Source organism: Momordica charantia (assembly GCF_013281855.1).
Source record: "Momordica charantia cultivar OHB3-1 chromosome 4 unlocalized genomic scaffold, Mcharantia_2.0 BLBB01000004.1, whole genome shotgun sequence".
NCBI lineage: Eukaryota > Viridiplantae > Streptophyta > Magnoliopsida > Cucurbitales > Cucurbitaceae > Momordica > Momordica charantia.
In genome coordinates this window covers 24,134,309-24,149,878 of record NW_028275162.1, presented here as the reverse complement: position 1 = coordinate 24,149,878, position 15,570 = coordinate 24,134,309, and the positions used below count along the sequence as shown (strand labels likewise).

Here is a 15,570-nt window from a genome sequence, read left to right as displayed (position 1 = left end):
AATCTTTAAGTTAATGTTTATTTTTCTGGAGTGTCTCATTTCTCCATTAATTAGATTATGTGTCTAGATTTAGTTTTGCTAAGACTAGTGTTCGACGAGAAATTCAATAAGAGAAACTCGAATTAATGAACTTGTATTTGTATTTATGTATGTGAGTGTTACAATCTTTGATGTATAATCCTCTGATTAATTCTCTCAAATGTAAACTTCAATTCAAGGGCTTGTGAGCTTGTTCTTGAATCAATGGTTGATGCCTTCCGCTTCTTGCTTGTCGAAGGATCTTTGAGGTCTTTGGCTTTGAGCTTGTTGAAGACTTTGACTTGTTGATGAAGTTATTTGACTTGTAGCTTGATGAAAGACTTTGTGAAGTCTTCGGCTTTGCGCTGGTGAAGTTCTTCGGTTTGCGTTGGTGAAGTTCTTCAGCTTTGCAGCTTGTGAAGTTCTTCAACTTTGCAGCTTGTGAAGTGTTTCGCTTGTTGAAGTTCTTCGACTTTGCGGCTTGTGAAGTTCTTCGGCTTTGCAGCTTGTGAGGTGTTTCGACTTTGCAGTTTGTTGAAGTTCTCCGGCCAATTTGATGAAGACTTTGCAGTTTGATGGAGTCTTCAAGTATTGTTGCTTGGGAAGATAATATCCAATGTTCTTGGAGTCTCGTACTCTTCAAGTCTCCAATTCTTCAAGTCTTGTTGGCTTTGGATGCTTCGCTTGACTCTGAACGATTGTAGATAATTCTTAGTGGTCTGAATCTCCAATTCTTCTATCTCCCCCCCTCCTCAAATGAGAGGTGACCCATCTATTTATAGAGTTTTGGTGGGTCTTATATGGGCCATGGGCTTAATGGGCCAAGGGCTTTGGGTCCAATCTCTTTATGGATTTGATCCAATTAGTTGATTTCATCGGACGGCTATAAAAGAGACACGTGGCATAATTTGATTCACCAATTTTAAATTAATTTAGGACACATGTAAATTTGTGATTTGTCCTTAAATTGTGACGTGACATTTAGTAATTGGTCGAAATTTCTGTTTCAACAAATGCCCCATTTTCGAGATTTATACACGTATATGAGTGTGTGAATCTCGAAAAAGTAATATTTGACATTTAAGCAAAATTATAGAGCATGGTTTATAATTTTGATTCAATGTACATATCAATTTTAGCACCAAATTTTGATTTTTTTATTCTCGACTAAATTTCTACTCGTACTTTGAATTTTGGAGTAGAATTTGATAAAGTATGACATTTAAAATTTGAAATTGTCATCCTTATTTGACTTTGACTTTGATTTTGGAGATATTTAAACTTGATTTACGGACTTGATTTGTGTACTCCATAAATAATATGTCAAACCAACATTTCCCCGTCAAGTTTGAAATAATATTTTCCAACTATGGAGACATTTAACTTTGATTCACCCTTTTATTTGGTTACCAAAATTAAAACCATAATGTGGCCAAAGACTTTGATTTGAATTTCACAAATAATATATTCAAATTTTGCTTCAGAATAAAGCTTAAAATTTACCTAATTTTGATTTGGGGTAAGATTTAAACTCTAACATTTGAACGAAAAACAAGAGGAATTTGGTGACATTTGCTTCCAAATTGATTTTATTTGGATTTGGACCGCTGGAGAGATTTGATTCCAAGCTTATTTACGTAAATGGCCCCCGATTCATCGGAGTTTAGAGTAAAACAGGAATTGGAGCTTTTTCTTGAAGAGATTGAATTGGGTTGCTCTCAAATAAGGCAGTACCAAAAATTTTGATTTGCAATCAAAATCCTTCCCGATTTGAATTGTAGGAAAAAAAAAGAAAGAATCTCATATTCCCAAAAAATAATTGATTTGAAATCAATGAAATCCAAGAATTATATTTTCAAAATTATATATAATGGAAGACACTGCGAACAAGTGAGGCGTCGCGGTGAAAGTAGATGGCGTGGCATTCGTGGTTGCAGCATTGTCGCTTGGTTCGTCGGTGTGATTTCCATAGTTTTGCAATATTGCTCAAGAAAGAGGTGGCTTGGGTTAGTCTACCGGTGTGGGTTTCAACGCTCCTAAAGACTGTTGCCGGCAAAGTCTGAGCAGTCACCTTTGCTATGCCACCACATATCGTGGTCTGGTGGCTCGCTTGACTCGATGATGGAGGTTTGAGGTCCTCTAGTAAAGCTGAATGTGTAAGAAGAGAGATTGATTTTCTCTCTCTTCTTCATATGCAGGCGACGGCCAATACGGCTGCCTTCTTAGCGTTGCTACTTTTTCTTTTTTTTTTTCATCTTATTTTTCTTTATTTTTTTCTTTATCTTTTTAGTTGGCAATTTCTTTTAAGACTTCGCCAACAATACTTCTTTTCTTTTTTTTTTCAATGCCAGCACCTTTTTTTTTATATATAACTTTGGCCTCCACTTTTTTTTTTCAAATGTACGGCTTCTAACAACATTCTTTTTCCTTGCAGCGGTAAATTATCTTTGACAAACATTAAGCAGTGGTGACCTTCCTTACAATGATTTGAGTATGTTAATGCTTCTTCCGTTGGTTGAGGTGTTCCTAGGTCAGCAGTGATCACCTTTTTTTGCAGTGATTTCATTGCTAAGTAGGTTAATGCCTCTTCCGCTGACTGAGGTGTTCCTAGGTTAGCATGGTCACCTTTCTTGCAGTGATTCCATTGCTGAGTAGGTTAACGCCTCTTTCGCTGGTTGAAGTGTTCCTAAGTCAGCGGTGGTCACCTCCTGTCTGCCCTGCAGTGACTTCATTGCTGAGTAGGTTAACGTCTCTTCCACTGGTTGAGGTGTTCCTAGGTCAGTGTTGAGGTGTTCCTAGGTCAGCGGTGGTCACCTTTCCTACAGTGATTTCATTGTTGAGTAGGTTAACACCTTTTCCGCTGGTTGAGGTGTTCCTAGGTTAGCAGTGGTCACCTTTCCTGCCTGCCCTGTAGTGACTTCATTGCTGAGTAGGTTAATGCCTCTTCTGTTGGTTGAGGTGTTCCTAGGTCAGCATGGTCACCTCCTTTGACAAGGATCGAGTGGGTGCAGCGTCTTCGCCAAGGATCGAGCGGGTGCAACTTCTTCGCCAATGGTCGAGTGGGTGCAACTTCTTTGCCAACAATCGAGCGGTTGCAATGTCTTCTCCAACGATCGAGCATGTGCAGCTTCTTCATCGATGATCCAGTGGGTGCAGCTTCTTCGCCAAGGATCGAGCGGGTGCAACTTCTTCGCCAACGATGGAGTACAAGTTCTTCGCCAACAATCGAGTGCAAGTTCTTTGCCAACAATCGAGCGGGTGCAGCTTCTTCATCGACGGTCCAGTGGGTGCAGCTTCTTCGCCAAGGATCGAGTGGGTGCAAGTTCTTCGCCAACGATCGAGTGCAAGTTCTTCGCCAACAATCGAGTGCAAGTTATTCGCCAACAATCGAGCGGGTGCAGCTTTTTCATCGACGGTCCAGTGGGTGCAGCTTCTTCGCCAAGGATCGAGCGGGTGCAGCTTCTTCATCGACGGTGCAGTGGGTGCAGCTTCTTCGCCAAGGATCGAGCGGGTGTAACTTCTTCAGCAACGATCGAGTGGGTGCAACTTCTTCACCAACGATCGAGCGGCTGCAGCTCTTCGCCGACGATCTAGTGGGTGCAACTTCTTCGCCAAAGATCGAGCGGATGCAGTGTCTTCATCAACAATCCAGCGAAAACTCTGTTTGGGGATGATGCCTATCATAAAGAGCCAAATCTAATTTGATGGTTTATGCCCCTGGTGACCATCCTTCATTATGTTGTATAGCTAGCCTTCAATAGGGTTGAGTACCTTATTATCACCCTTGGGAAGGTTGTACATATGCATCTTGCAGCGTCATTGTGGTGTCGCCATACATTTTTTAAGATCTTTTTTTTTACCTGGATTTTTTTTTAACTTGATTTTTTTTTAACTTGGATTTTTTTTTTTTAACTTGGATGTTTTTTCTTGGACTTGGATTTTTTTTTTCTTGGACTTGGACTGAACTTAAAATTTTCTTTAAGTTGCCTACGTACCCTTTTAAAGAGAGGGATCAAGTCATAACGTAGTTCATTTGTAAATTTTTTTTTGACCGTTCACCTTTTAAACTCATGTGGGCTAGGAGTATCGTGTAGTTTAGGCTCTTGCGATAAGGAGCGTTACATTTCAAATGTCATGATTTTGACCATATCCTTCATTTGTAGGATTGGTTGAATGACAAGACTTTGCTTCACCTTCAAGCAACTTTCCGTACTTACGACAAGAGAGAATTTTCTCTTCATACGTGAAGGATCAAGGCTGTCAATCTTTTTGCCATCAAATTTTTTCATCTCTAACATCTTCATCTTTCCTTTGTTTCGATCATTTGCCACCACTTTAAGACGATCGGATGTATATGTTGAAGCTTGATTTTTTCTTGATGTGGAGACACTTAACCTTTGGAAGACTGAAGGTCGAGTCAAACATTGATTTTCTTCTTTCATCGCGGCCATACTCATTCTTTGGAAGATTGAAGCTCGAGTAGCTGAAGACTTGATGCGATCAAAGACAGAAGTCTTTTGTTTGATTTCTTTTGAATCGTCGGCTTCCTCCACATTTATGTAATGTGTACTTGCAAATTCGTCCACATTTTGACCATGAAATGACTTTGAGCATATTTGATTGCATGTGTTTGTCGCTACTCCAATATGATTTGCTTGAGCTAATTCATCAATGTCCAACTCGATTTTTCCTTCTTGAGCTAACTTTAGAATTAGTTCCTTTAAGATGAAGCATTTCTCCACTGGATGGCCAACAACTCTATGGTATTTGCAGTAGTTGGGATCATTTACCTTTCTCATCTCTTCTAGTTGCATTCAAGGAGTTCGATCAATTACATTTTTAGTAGTTGTTCTAACATGTCAGAGATGTCAGAATAAGGAAAAGGATAATCTTTTTCTTGTCTATCCTTTAGAGTTAGGCGACGCCTTTCATTCTCTTGTCGTTTTTCGACCCTCTTATCCTTTCTTTTTGAAGAAGATTTGAGAGAAGTTGTGTTGATAACCATTGATTATTCAAGAGTCGTCTCAGCATTCTTGCTCATTCTCTTTAAGTTAGGGACTAAAAGATCTTTATCTCCTCGATTACCAATACTTAGCTTCATGTCGTGGGCACGGGTTGCTAATTCTTCAAACGTGCGAGGTTTTATTCCTTGAAGGATGTAGAGAAGTCCCCAATGCATACCTTGAATGCACAACTCGATAGCAGATAATTCCATTAGTCGATCTTTGCAGTCGAGACTCAAAGCTCTTGACACGACCCGCCCTAAACACCTACTAACTATAGGACAAGTCGTGCCGACCACAGACCCCCAACCATCTACCAAGTCTATAGTCAAATTCTTTCTAACTTTCTAAAACTAATTTAGATTATTCTTCAACATATAAAACATAAAGTGTAACATAATTCATTTAAAAACAAATAACTATTCGGCCACAAAAGGTCTTAACTATTCTAGTATAAGTCATTCTAGTTGTACATACAAAATGATATGCAAATTTGAGACGGTGAGTGGCAGAAACTGGTTGGCTATCTCTATGAAACTCAGGTGCAGCCTGGAGGAGGAAAACAATTATAAACAGTGAGCTAGGAAGCTCAGTGAGTGGCATTTTATTAAGAAAATAATTTCGTAAAACTTATTCCATAAAAACAACTGAAATTTCAATTCTCAAGTCGAGCTTCATAAAGCTGAAATAATAAACATTCTCGTTAAAACTTCATATAACTTGAGCAACTAAAATTCAGTAATTTTCTGAGCATAACTTATAACAACATATACTTCCTAAAAACACTTTTTGAAACACATATCAAATATCTTCTTTCAAACCTAAAACAGATTAAGAAAACTCAACACCATATATGTATCCACATTTTATTCTGGTCTACTAGCGCAGAGTAATCTCAATACGCACAGCAGAATAACTCTATTTCTGGTCCACTGGCATAGAGTAATCTCAATATACACAGCAGAATATTTCTCTCAACGCGCGGAGTAAAATGGTCCCAAAGACCTTCTATTTCTGGGTATACTATAGAAACACATTCACATAGCATACGGGTAATCACCTGGATACAACAATATGGTGGTTTGAAAACGATTCTCAGAAAATTCTCAATCTCAATAACAGTTCTAAAAATTCTTTTTTTTTTCCTTTCTTTCTAAGAACATTTCTATCACAAATCACTTCTAAACATATTTCTTTCTAATCATATTCAGTAAACACAACAATTTCTCAGACATTCTCAGCAAAATTCAATTTCTCAGCAAAAATAATCAAACATACGTTATATATTTTTCTTGAGGTTCTATAATAGATATCTGGAAATATTTAGTAAAATAACCACTCACAAATCCTATGAACGAGGTGAATTTGGTTGGTACGCTGTTCCAATTCCTGTATGACCTGAAATATCGTTTCAAAACCAATTTAACTCACTTAATTCCAATTTCAACATAACTTAATTCAAACTTGAATCATAATAACTTCAAAATATCCTATTACCCAATTTCCTCACTCTCTCTCTTCATTAAAACTCACAACTTTTCCTTCTTACAAGTGGGTCCCACCAAACCGAATCAATTTCTCTTTCTCACACTCCATCTCACGCACATATACCCATTCCTTTTATTTTTTTTTACCTTAATTTATCAATTACCTCTCTCCTTGATTTCTTTCTCTCTCTTCAACACCAACCCCCACACTCCTCTCTCTCTTCCCTTCTTCTACAGATTCCATACCCACCTTAAATCTGCACTTCTTTTGCCTTTCTTTTGCCTTTCTTTCTCCCATGGAACCCTTCTTTACCAAAAAAAACTCATCACAATACCAACGTTCCCTCATAATATTTCCACCCTAAAATTCAACCAAAACATACATCCTTTGCAAAATCGAACCCCACGAGTTTACCATTCCTTCTCATCCAAGAACAACATGAGTTTTCCGTTCATTGAATACCCATAGAACTCAAACTTCTCATGACATTTTTCACAAAACCCATAAATACAAACCTTACCTTCAATTTCTTCTCCTTTCCCCTCTGGTTTCTTCTCTTCTCCTTGCCCTCTTTCTTTTCCATTCTCTTTGTTTTTCCTCGTTCGTTTTCTCCCCTTTCCCTTTCCTATTCTTTTTCTTTTTTTTTAAACACGTCACAACACACACACGTGTCCCATGTTTTGTTTTCTTGTCAAAAGACCAAACTACCCTTCCAACTAAGATATCTTAATTATTATTTTTTTTTCTTTTTTTTTTATTGAAAAATTACAATACTGCGGTCACAGCTCTCCACCTATTGATGTAATCAACAACAGATTCATCTTTTTGTTGCTTAGTGTTGGTGAGTTCCCATGCTTACGATTCGCCTTGTGCTGTAGAACCGATTTAAGAACTCTCTTTCCAATTGCTCCCAACCGTTGATGGACTCAGGCTCCAGATCTGTGTACCAGTCAAAAGCATTGCCCTTTAGTGTTCGGACAAATTGTTTGACGAGTAGATCTCCTCGAGTGCCAGCATTTTCATATGTCTCAACGAAATGAGCAATATGTTGCTTAGGATTGCCTTTTCCGTCAAATTGTTGGAACTTTGGAGGCTGATATCCCACAGGCATTATCAAGTTTTTGATCCTCTTGGTGTACGGTTTCGAGTACGTGAGGGAGCTTTGAGAAGGTCCGCCGTACTGAGCTCTGATCGAATTTGTGATCATATCTTGGAGCTGCCGGACAGATAGTGAAGCAATTGAAACAGAGTGTTCCAGTTGTCCTTCTTGCATGATGTTCTTTCTTTTGTCGCTGACTTTCGCAATTTGATTTTGGCTTGACTCAGCAACATTTGCAACATCTTGAATTTCGATCTGGTTCATAAGGGAAGCAATCTTTTAGTCACTCTCTTCGACCATTTTTGTCAGCATGTTAAGTTTCTTCTCCATTTCTACCAACTTTTCTTCCATGGTGGATGGAGCTTCCTTGGATGCCATTACTTTGGTTTGAGAGAAAGAGATGAGAGGTAGAAATTTGTCCCACCGGGCGTGCCAATTTGTTCGACGAGAAGTTCAATAAGAGAAACTCGAATTAATGAACTTGTATTTGTATTTATGTATGTGAATGTTACAATCTCTGATGTATAATCCTCTGATTAATTCTCTCAAATGTAAACTTTAATTCAAGGGCTCGTGGGCTTGTTCTTGAATCAATGGTTGATGCCTTCCGCTTCTTGCTTGTCGAAGGATCTTTGAGGTCTTCGGCTTTGAGCTTATTGAAGACTTTGACTTGTTGATGAAGTTATTTGACTTGTAGCTTGATGAAGACTTTGTGAAGTCTTCGGCCTTGCGCTGGTGAAGTTCTTCGATTTGCGCTGGTGAAGTTCTTCAGCTTTGCAGCTTGTGAAGTTCTTCAACTTTGCAGCTTGTGAAGTGTTTCGCTTGTTGAAGTTCTTCGACTTTGCGGCTTGTGAAGTTCTTCGGCTTTGCAGCTTGTGAGGTGCTTCAGCTTTGCAGCTTGTTGAAGTTCTCCGGCCAATTTGATGAAGACTTTGCAGTTTGATGGAGTCTTCAAGTATTGTTGCTTGGGAAGATAATATTCAATGTTCTTGGAGTCTCGTACTCTTCAAGTCTCCAATTCTTCAAATCTTGTTGGCTTTGGATGCTTCGCTTGACTCTGAACGATTGTAGATAATTCTTAGTGCTCTGAATCTCCAATTCTTCTATCTCCCCCCTCCTCAAATGAGAGGTGACCCATCTATTTATAGAGTTTTGGTGGGTCTTATATGGGCCAAGGGCTTGGGCCCAATCTCTTTATGGATTTGATCCAATTAGTTGATTTCATCGGACGGCTATAAAAGAGACACGTGACATAATTTGATTCACCAATTTTAAATTAATTTAGGACACATGTAAATTTGTGATTTGTCCTTAAATTGTGACGTGGCATTTAGTAATTGGCCGAAATTTCTGTTTCAACAACTAGTCTTAACTAATATTCATCGTACACTTGGATTATATAATTAAAATTATTGTAATAGTACTTTATGCAATACAACTAGTAATTATTCCACGAATTAAGTTCATGCTTAAATGTATCCAAATGATCCCTAATCATTTAGAATACTATTATTCCTAATTTGTTTCTTTAATCTTTTGAAGTTCTCGCATTTTGTAATATTTTATTGAAAAATCTAAATTAGATGTTTCTTTAAAAATAAAAATAAAAAATTGTTAATAGAAGATTTATATGTCAATAAAAATTATTGTTCTATTAATATATTTGTATACATAGATATGTCACTCAGATACTATTTCACACTAAAGTATTAAATATTGAGTTGAAATATCGAAATATCGTTAAATATTTCGAAATACTTTGGTAGGTTGGAAATTATATGAAAAAGAATATCATTTTTTTCTCAAACGTCGATATTTCTCAACCTTTCAATATATATTTTTTTTTCATATATCGTAAAAATATTAGAAACGCAAAAAACTGGCAAAGAAGAATGAGAAGGGTATTTCTCCTCTTCCTTCTCACTCTCCCACAGTCACACCTCCCGTTCCATTTTACTCTCTTCTCCATTCATACACTAATGATAGTTAATACATAGATTTATTATTATTATTAAAACATGATTTAACAATATACCTCACAGTCAGGGACATGTGTCACATCACCAATAAGGATTTGACACGTCGCAATATGCACAAAAGAGAAAAAAAAAATGATCAAGAGCAAGCCTAATGAAAATGATTATTTCTCCTTAATATATTGAAATGTCATTTCCGAATACCATGAGGAACTCACTTAAACCGGGTAAAATACGGATTTTTTTTATAATGCTATTTTCGAAAGTAATTATAAAAATATGCCACTTCCCAAACTATTTCCAAAAAATCTGTGAAGTGGCAAACTTTGGTCGTGGCTAACGTCGCGCTTTGTAAGCGCCACGTTAATTTTTTTTAAAAAATAAGGCTTGGTCGTCTCTTGAAGAGACGACATGTTTGGCGGGATTTTCGAAATCCCGCTTGATAAGAGACGACAATACGATTTTAGGCAAAAACAAAACAATTATTATATATATATATAATACAACATTCTAAAATAAAATGTATACTGTGGCGCCGTGGATAAGGGATTGTCTTGTAAGTTTAAAGCAACTCCAATATCACCACTCGAACATGGCGTTCAACTTACCACGTTAGCTGTTTATTTCTCATATTAATTTTTGTTAATTAATAAGACTTTTTTTATTACAACATCTGGGGTGTAGATTTGAACTTTCAACTTCATAGTTGAATATATATGTCTTAACTCGTTGAACTATACTCTGATTGGCTGTTAATTAATAAAATTTTGAATTGATCATTAACTTTATTTAATTCTATTCGGACAACTCACAACTCACAACTCACCACATAGTAACAACTTATAAATTGAGATGAACCAAAGTACAACTGCTCGCTCCAACTTCCAACGTATGATGGCAAGTAGCTCGATGTAGGTTCAACCTTATTTCTGGTCGAGCTGATATATGTATTTGAATATTCATAAGCTTCAACTTTGATGAAGGTCGAGCTGAAGTATATAAAGTTGCGCTCAACTGCCCCAGAAGTATATATTTTTCCTCAAAAGACGTATAAAAACTAGCATTATTTTCTATTAGACTAATTGATTTAAATGTTTAAATCATATTTTGGTCTATATAAAATTTCCATGTTTATTATATTTTTAATCGCTGAACTTTGTTAAAAAATATTTTAGTCTTTATTACTAATTATGTTTTAAAAGTATTTAACAGAAATTTGAGACAGGCACATGTTTGGTTCATTTACTTGATCAATAAAATCTTTAGTTATATAAACAGTGTTTGAAGTCTCATATGTAGTACAATAGGTCATGTTTTAAGTTTCCAAATATATTCATACACTCTTGTTAAACAATTAATAAAAAAAAATTGTAAGAACTTTTTTTAGTTCAGAAAAATATGGAGAGTGATCAAACCTTCCACCTCAACTTCTCAACTTCCAGAGAGTTAATTAATGAGGATCTAATCTAAGGACAAATAACCATAAAAATTAAAAATAGCTTTTATGTAAAGATTAGCACCAATGCAAAATCTCAAATTACCAAACCATACCCAATTAGTGTGATAAAAATTGAAATAAAAAGAAAACAAAATTAATCGAAGACAAAATAAAAATTAAATGCAATTTGAATTTTGTAAAGTCGAAATAAAGTTGATAATTTAGAGATTAATTGTCAAAGCCTTTTAGATGTCACAGTATGAGTTTCTTTAAATGTAACGCATGTTTTTTTTATTTAAATTTACTACTTTTACTATAAATATATAAAAGAAAATTTCTTTATATAAATATATCAATTTGATTCATGTTAGTTAAAAATAAAAACAAAAAATTACTATATAAAAAATATATAAATATGACTATGTTTAAAAGTGAACAAAAAAATATATAAGTCCTGATTATTCTTCGACAAAAATATCGCAGCCACCACATTTTTTCTTTTTAACTTTATGAATTATATATATCTATCTGTCTATCTGGTCTTTTTTATTTAATTGTTACTTGTATTTTCAAAATTTTTATTTATTTATTTATCGTCTTTTTGACTTAATTGTTACTTGCATTTTCAAAGTTTTTTTTGTTTCATTTTACAAGTTGTAACGTTTTTTATATAAATTATTGTATCCAAAATATATATGAATCAAAAAATATATATATATTAAAGTAAATGAAATTTTCAAGATTTATTATTATTCTTTTATATAATTTTTAATTTAAGTTTTACGGTGTCTAAATAAATGGATAATTCGAACATTAATTATTTAAGTTACATTCTATCAAGTCCTCCCAAACAAATGCTCTGGATCCGCCATTTGGAACAAATCAACTTCCCATGACACATTGATGTGAATTGCTAAAAATTATTTTGAGTTTTTCAACTACTCTTTCAGAAAACCGTTTGGGACTCTTTTTATTTTTTGTTATTACATTTCCATTCATGTCTTCTATATATTTATTTAAAATATAACCCATCTAAATCAAGCTATATTTAAAAAAAATTATTTAATTAAAAAAATATCAAAGATCATAACAATAAAATGTCATTATTTGTCCAAGCGAATATAGTTCAATGGTAATTGATATATATCTCCAACTAACTAAGAAGTTGTGAGTTCGATGTTCAATTCCCACATGTTCTACTTAATAGAAATTATAATTGATAGGGATATGAGACTTGTGTATCAGCTACTATGAAGTGTTATATTTTGTTGGCCTATGAAGTATTATGTTTGAATTTTGGGTAATCTAATTAATACTAAAAGTTTTTAATGTCTCTAGCACTTATCCAATTTCAAGTTATTAAAAAAGATTCATTTATAGTCTTCCTAACGAGGATATTTCAGTTTTACCCTTTTAACTTTGTATTTGTATTTTCGAGAGAGTAATTCATTATTTAAACAAACCTTCCTTTCCCACAATAATTAAAAGGGTTTTTTTAAAAAATGTTTCTTTTTCAAACTTATTTTTAAAATGATGTTCATTCAAAACGTATTAAAAAATGCAAACTTTAAAACTATTTCAAAAAATAATGCTTTGAAATTGAGACCACTACGACTCTTGGTCAAAGAGACGATCATGTTATTTTTACGATATGGTCTCTTTCGACCATACGACGTGACAACAACACAATGCCACGTTTGATTTTTTTAAAAAAATAAAAGAATTGAGACGATGATCATATAATGTATACCTAGCTGGTTGTCTCTAAACCTTTTTTCTTTTAGAAAAAAATAAAAATAAAATGACGTCATGTCATAGGGTCGTCTCTTCCCGAGATACCCAGGGGTGGACTCAATTCTAAAACATTATTTTTTAAAATAGTTTCAAAATTTAAATTTATTTTAATATGTTTTTGTTAAGGATCTCATGTTGAAAATAGGAGGACCTAGACATGAGCTACTCCTCTTTGCCAATTGGTTTTGAGATGGAACCCCATGAATATTAATATGGTATGAGAGCCCAAAACGCTCAAACGAGCATCCGGTCAAAAAATGGGATCTGTTGTTTTTGAGATGGAACCCATGAATATTAATATGTTTGAAATGAGTATTATTTTAAAAATAAGTTTAAAGTATTATTTAAAGGAAATCCTTTCTTTTTCTGAGAAAAAAAAATTATAATTAAAGTGGTTGACTTATAAATTTATATTCATGAGTATATGTCTAAATTTTGTTTACACACCCTAAAGATTTCAATTTAAATCCATAAGTTAATCCCATTACCCATCAAATAAATGTTGACTTAGTTGGCATATCATTTGACAAATTAAGAATGCGTGATATACCTTACAATACGGGTAATAATTAAAGAGAGTTTTTTTAATAATTTAATGGCTCATAGAGCCATTTTTTCATTTAAATGTTTTTTCCTAAAACGTTTTTCATTTAACATTCTATTTAGGTCAGAATTTGGGATTTTTTTAAAAAAATAATGCTTTGGAAATTGACAAGTGTTATAATTGAGGTTTGAACCTAGAACATCTAGATTAAAAGATAAGGGAACAACCATTGTAATAGAATATCAACACTATTAATAGTTTGCATATGCCCTTTCTTGAAGAGATGAAATGTCAGAATTAAAAAAAAAAAATACATGGCGCCAGCGAGATGCCATGCAACTAGGTAAGCGTGAGGTGACATAGATCATATCTTGAAGAGACGACCTACAATTTTCAAAGCATTATTTTTGAAAATAGTTTGGGAGTTGATATATATTTGTAATAATCAAGGAAGCATTATTTAAAAAAAAAATCAATCAAATGAAATATCGATTTTGATTTTAGAAAAACCAATCTCCGACTGAATTAATAGTCAAACCGATCAATTGACGCTAGTTCTGTTGATTTTGATGGGTCATATTAATTACTTTTTCAAAATATTTTGTTCACTCGGACCTAACAATAAATATAACTAATAAGATGTCAAAACGAACAGTAATTGACATATATATATCTTTAACCAAGAGGTATGTGTTCGATCTCCCTCTTCAAATGTTGTACTAAAAAAATATAATTAATAAGACTGCATTTTTTTATCGTCATCTTTTCTTCTCTAAAAATACAACTTTATTAAAATAAAAAGCAACAAATACAACATGATTTAGTTTGAATTCAGAGAAATGAACTGATTGAATTATACGTAAAATAAAATTAAACAATATCTGAATAAATCATAAATGTCATAAAAAAATAAATAATAACCAAGAGAAGAGAACACCTTATTTAAAGGTAAGGCTTATGATTAAAAATATTTTGTTCACTCCTACGGAACAATAAACATAACTAATAAAATGTCAAAGCGAGTAAATGGTAATTGCTAAATAGCTTTAACTAAGAATTAGCGAAATTCGATCCCTCACTCTACATGTGGTACAACATAACTGATAAGACAAGACAGCATGTCATCTTTTCCTCTCTAAAAATACAACTTTATTAAAATAAAAAGCAATAAATTCAACATGATTCTAAACTATTGAGTTTGAATTCAGAAAAATGAACCGATTGAATTATACATAAAATAAATTAAAATAATATCTGAATAAATCATAAATGTCATAAAAAAAATTAAACAATAACCATTATGATTGAAAGTAGCAAATAAAACTCCACTCCATGGCGGCTGCTTGCTTTGCATGATAAGAGCAACGGCCATCTCCTTTCTGCAAGAAATATGGAACTATTTTATCAGATTTCAGCAGCTAAGCTTTTCTTTTAAAGGGTAAGAACACAAGAATAAAAAGGTAGAGAAATGGAATTTCCGAAGGCCCTTTATTACCTTTGATAGAAACATTAGTTGCACATCCTAGAAGGGAGGCGACGGTGACCTCTTCACAAAATCGGGTGGCCATTGAAACATGGGCGGCGGTGGCGACGGCGGAGTCAAGGGCCGTGAGTCGGTTTCAGGTGGCGGTGGCGAAAGAATTTTTCTGTGATAAATGGAAGAGAGGGGATAATGAGAGTTTTTGATCGGAGAGGAGAAAACGGTGGAGGAGAAGGTGAGAGAGAGGATTAATGCAATTAAAAGAGAGGAAATGAAAGAGGCCATTGGAGACTTCATGTTTCTTTTTTGTTATTTGGTGTGAAATATTGTCAATGGAAATGGCAATGGGTGCCTTTATAGTCGCCACACCAACCACTCCCGGCTGCTTGACCATCTCTCCATCCGCGGACAGAGATGGACAATACCTTACACGTTTCCCTCTCTATTATGCACAAATTATTTTAAGGTGACCACGCCAAACCCTACAAATTATTCAATGTTATTACTTTTTTCCAGATCGAGTGGTTTTGAAAAAAAAGATTTAAGTATGATTGATTTTTCAAAATCACCGATTTGTTTGAGAGTGATGGTAGAAAGAGTAATTTTGGTGTGTTTGAGAGTGATGGTAGAAAGAGTAATTTTGGAATAAGAAAATGTATAATTGATTTTTAATGTGATTTTAAGTTTTATTCTAAAATCAATTTTCTAATTTACCAACCTAATCAATAGA

At 34.3% G+C, this 15,570-nt stretch overlaps 1 long non-coding RNA gene and 1 pseudogene across 2 annotated transcripts; both read right to left on the bottom strand.

Moving 5' to 3' along the window:
- Positions 1-5,241: 5,241 nt before the first annotated feature.
- On the bottom strand, positions 5,242-8,120 carry LOC148212053 (uncharacterized; annotated as a pseudogene). The gene is made up of 3 exons (XR_015790382.1): positions 7,030-8,120; positions 6,365-6,419; positions 5,242-5,570 (listed from the first exon to the last, which is right to left on the bottom strand). The product of XR_015790382.1 is annotated as an uncharacterized LOC148212053 (transcript).
- A 6,366-nt stretch (positions 8,121-14,486) lies between these two features.
- On the bottom strand, positions 14,487-15,177 carry LOC148212052 (uncharacterized). Its single transcript, XR_015790506.1, has 2 exons — positions 14,856-15,177; positions 14,487-14,739 (listed from the first exon to the last, which is right to left on the bottom strand). It is a non-coding gene; the product is annotated as an uncharacterized LOC148212052 (long non-coding RNA).
- Positions 15,178-15,570: the final 393 nt, after the last annotated feature.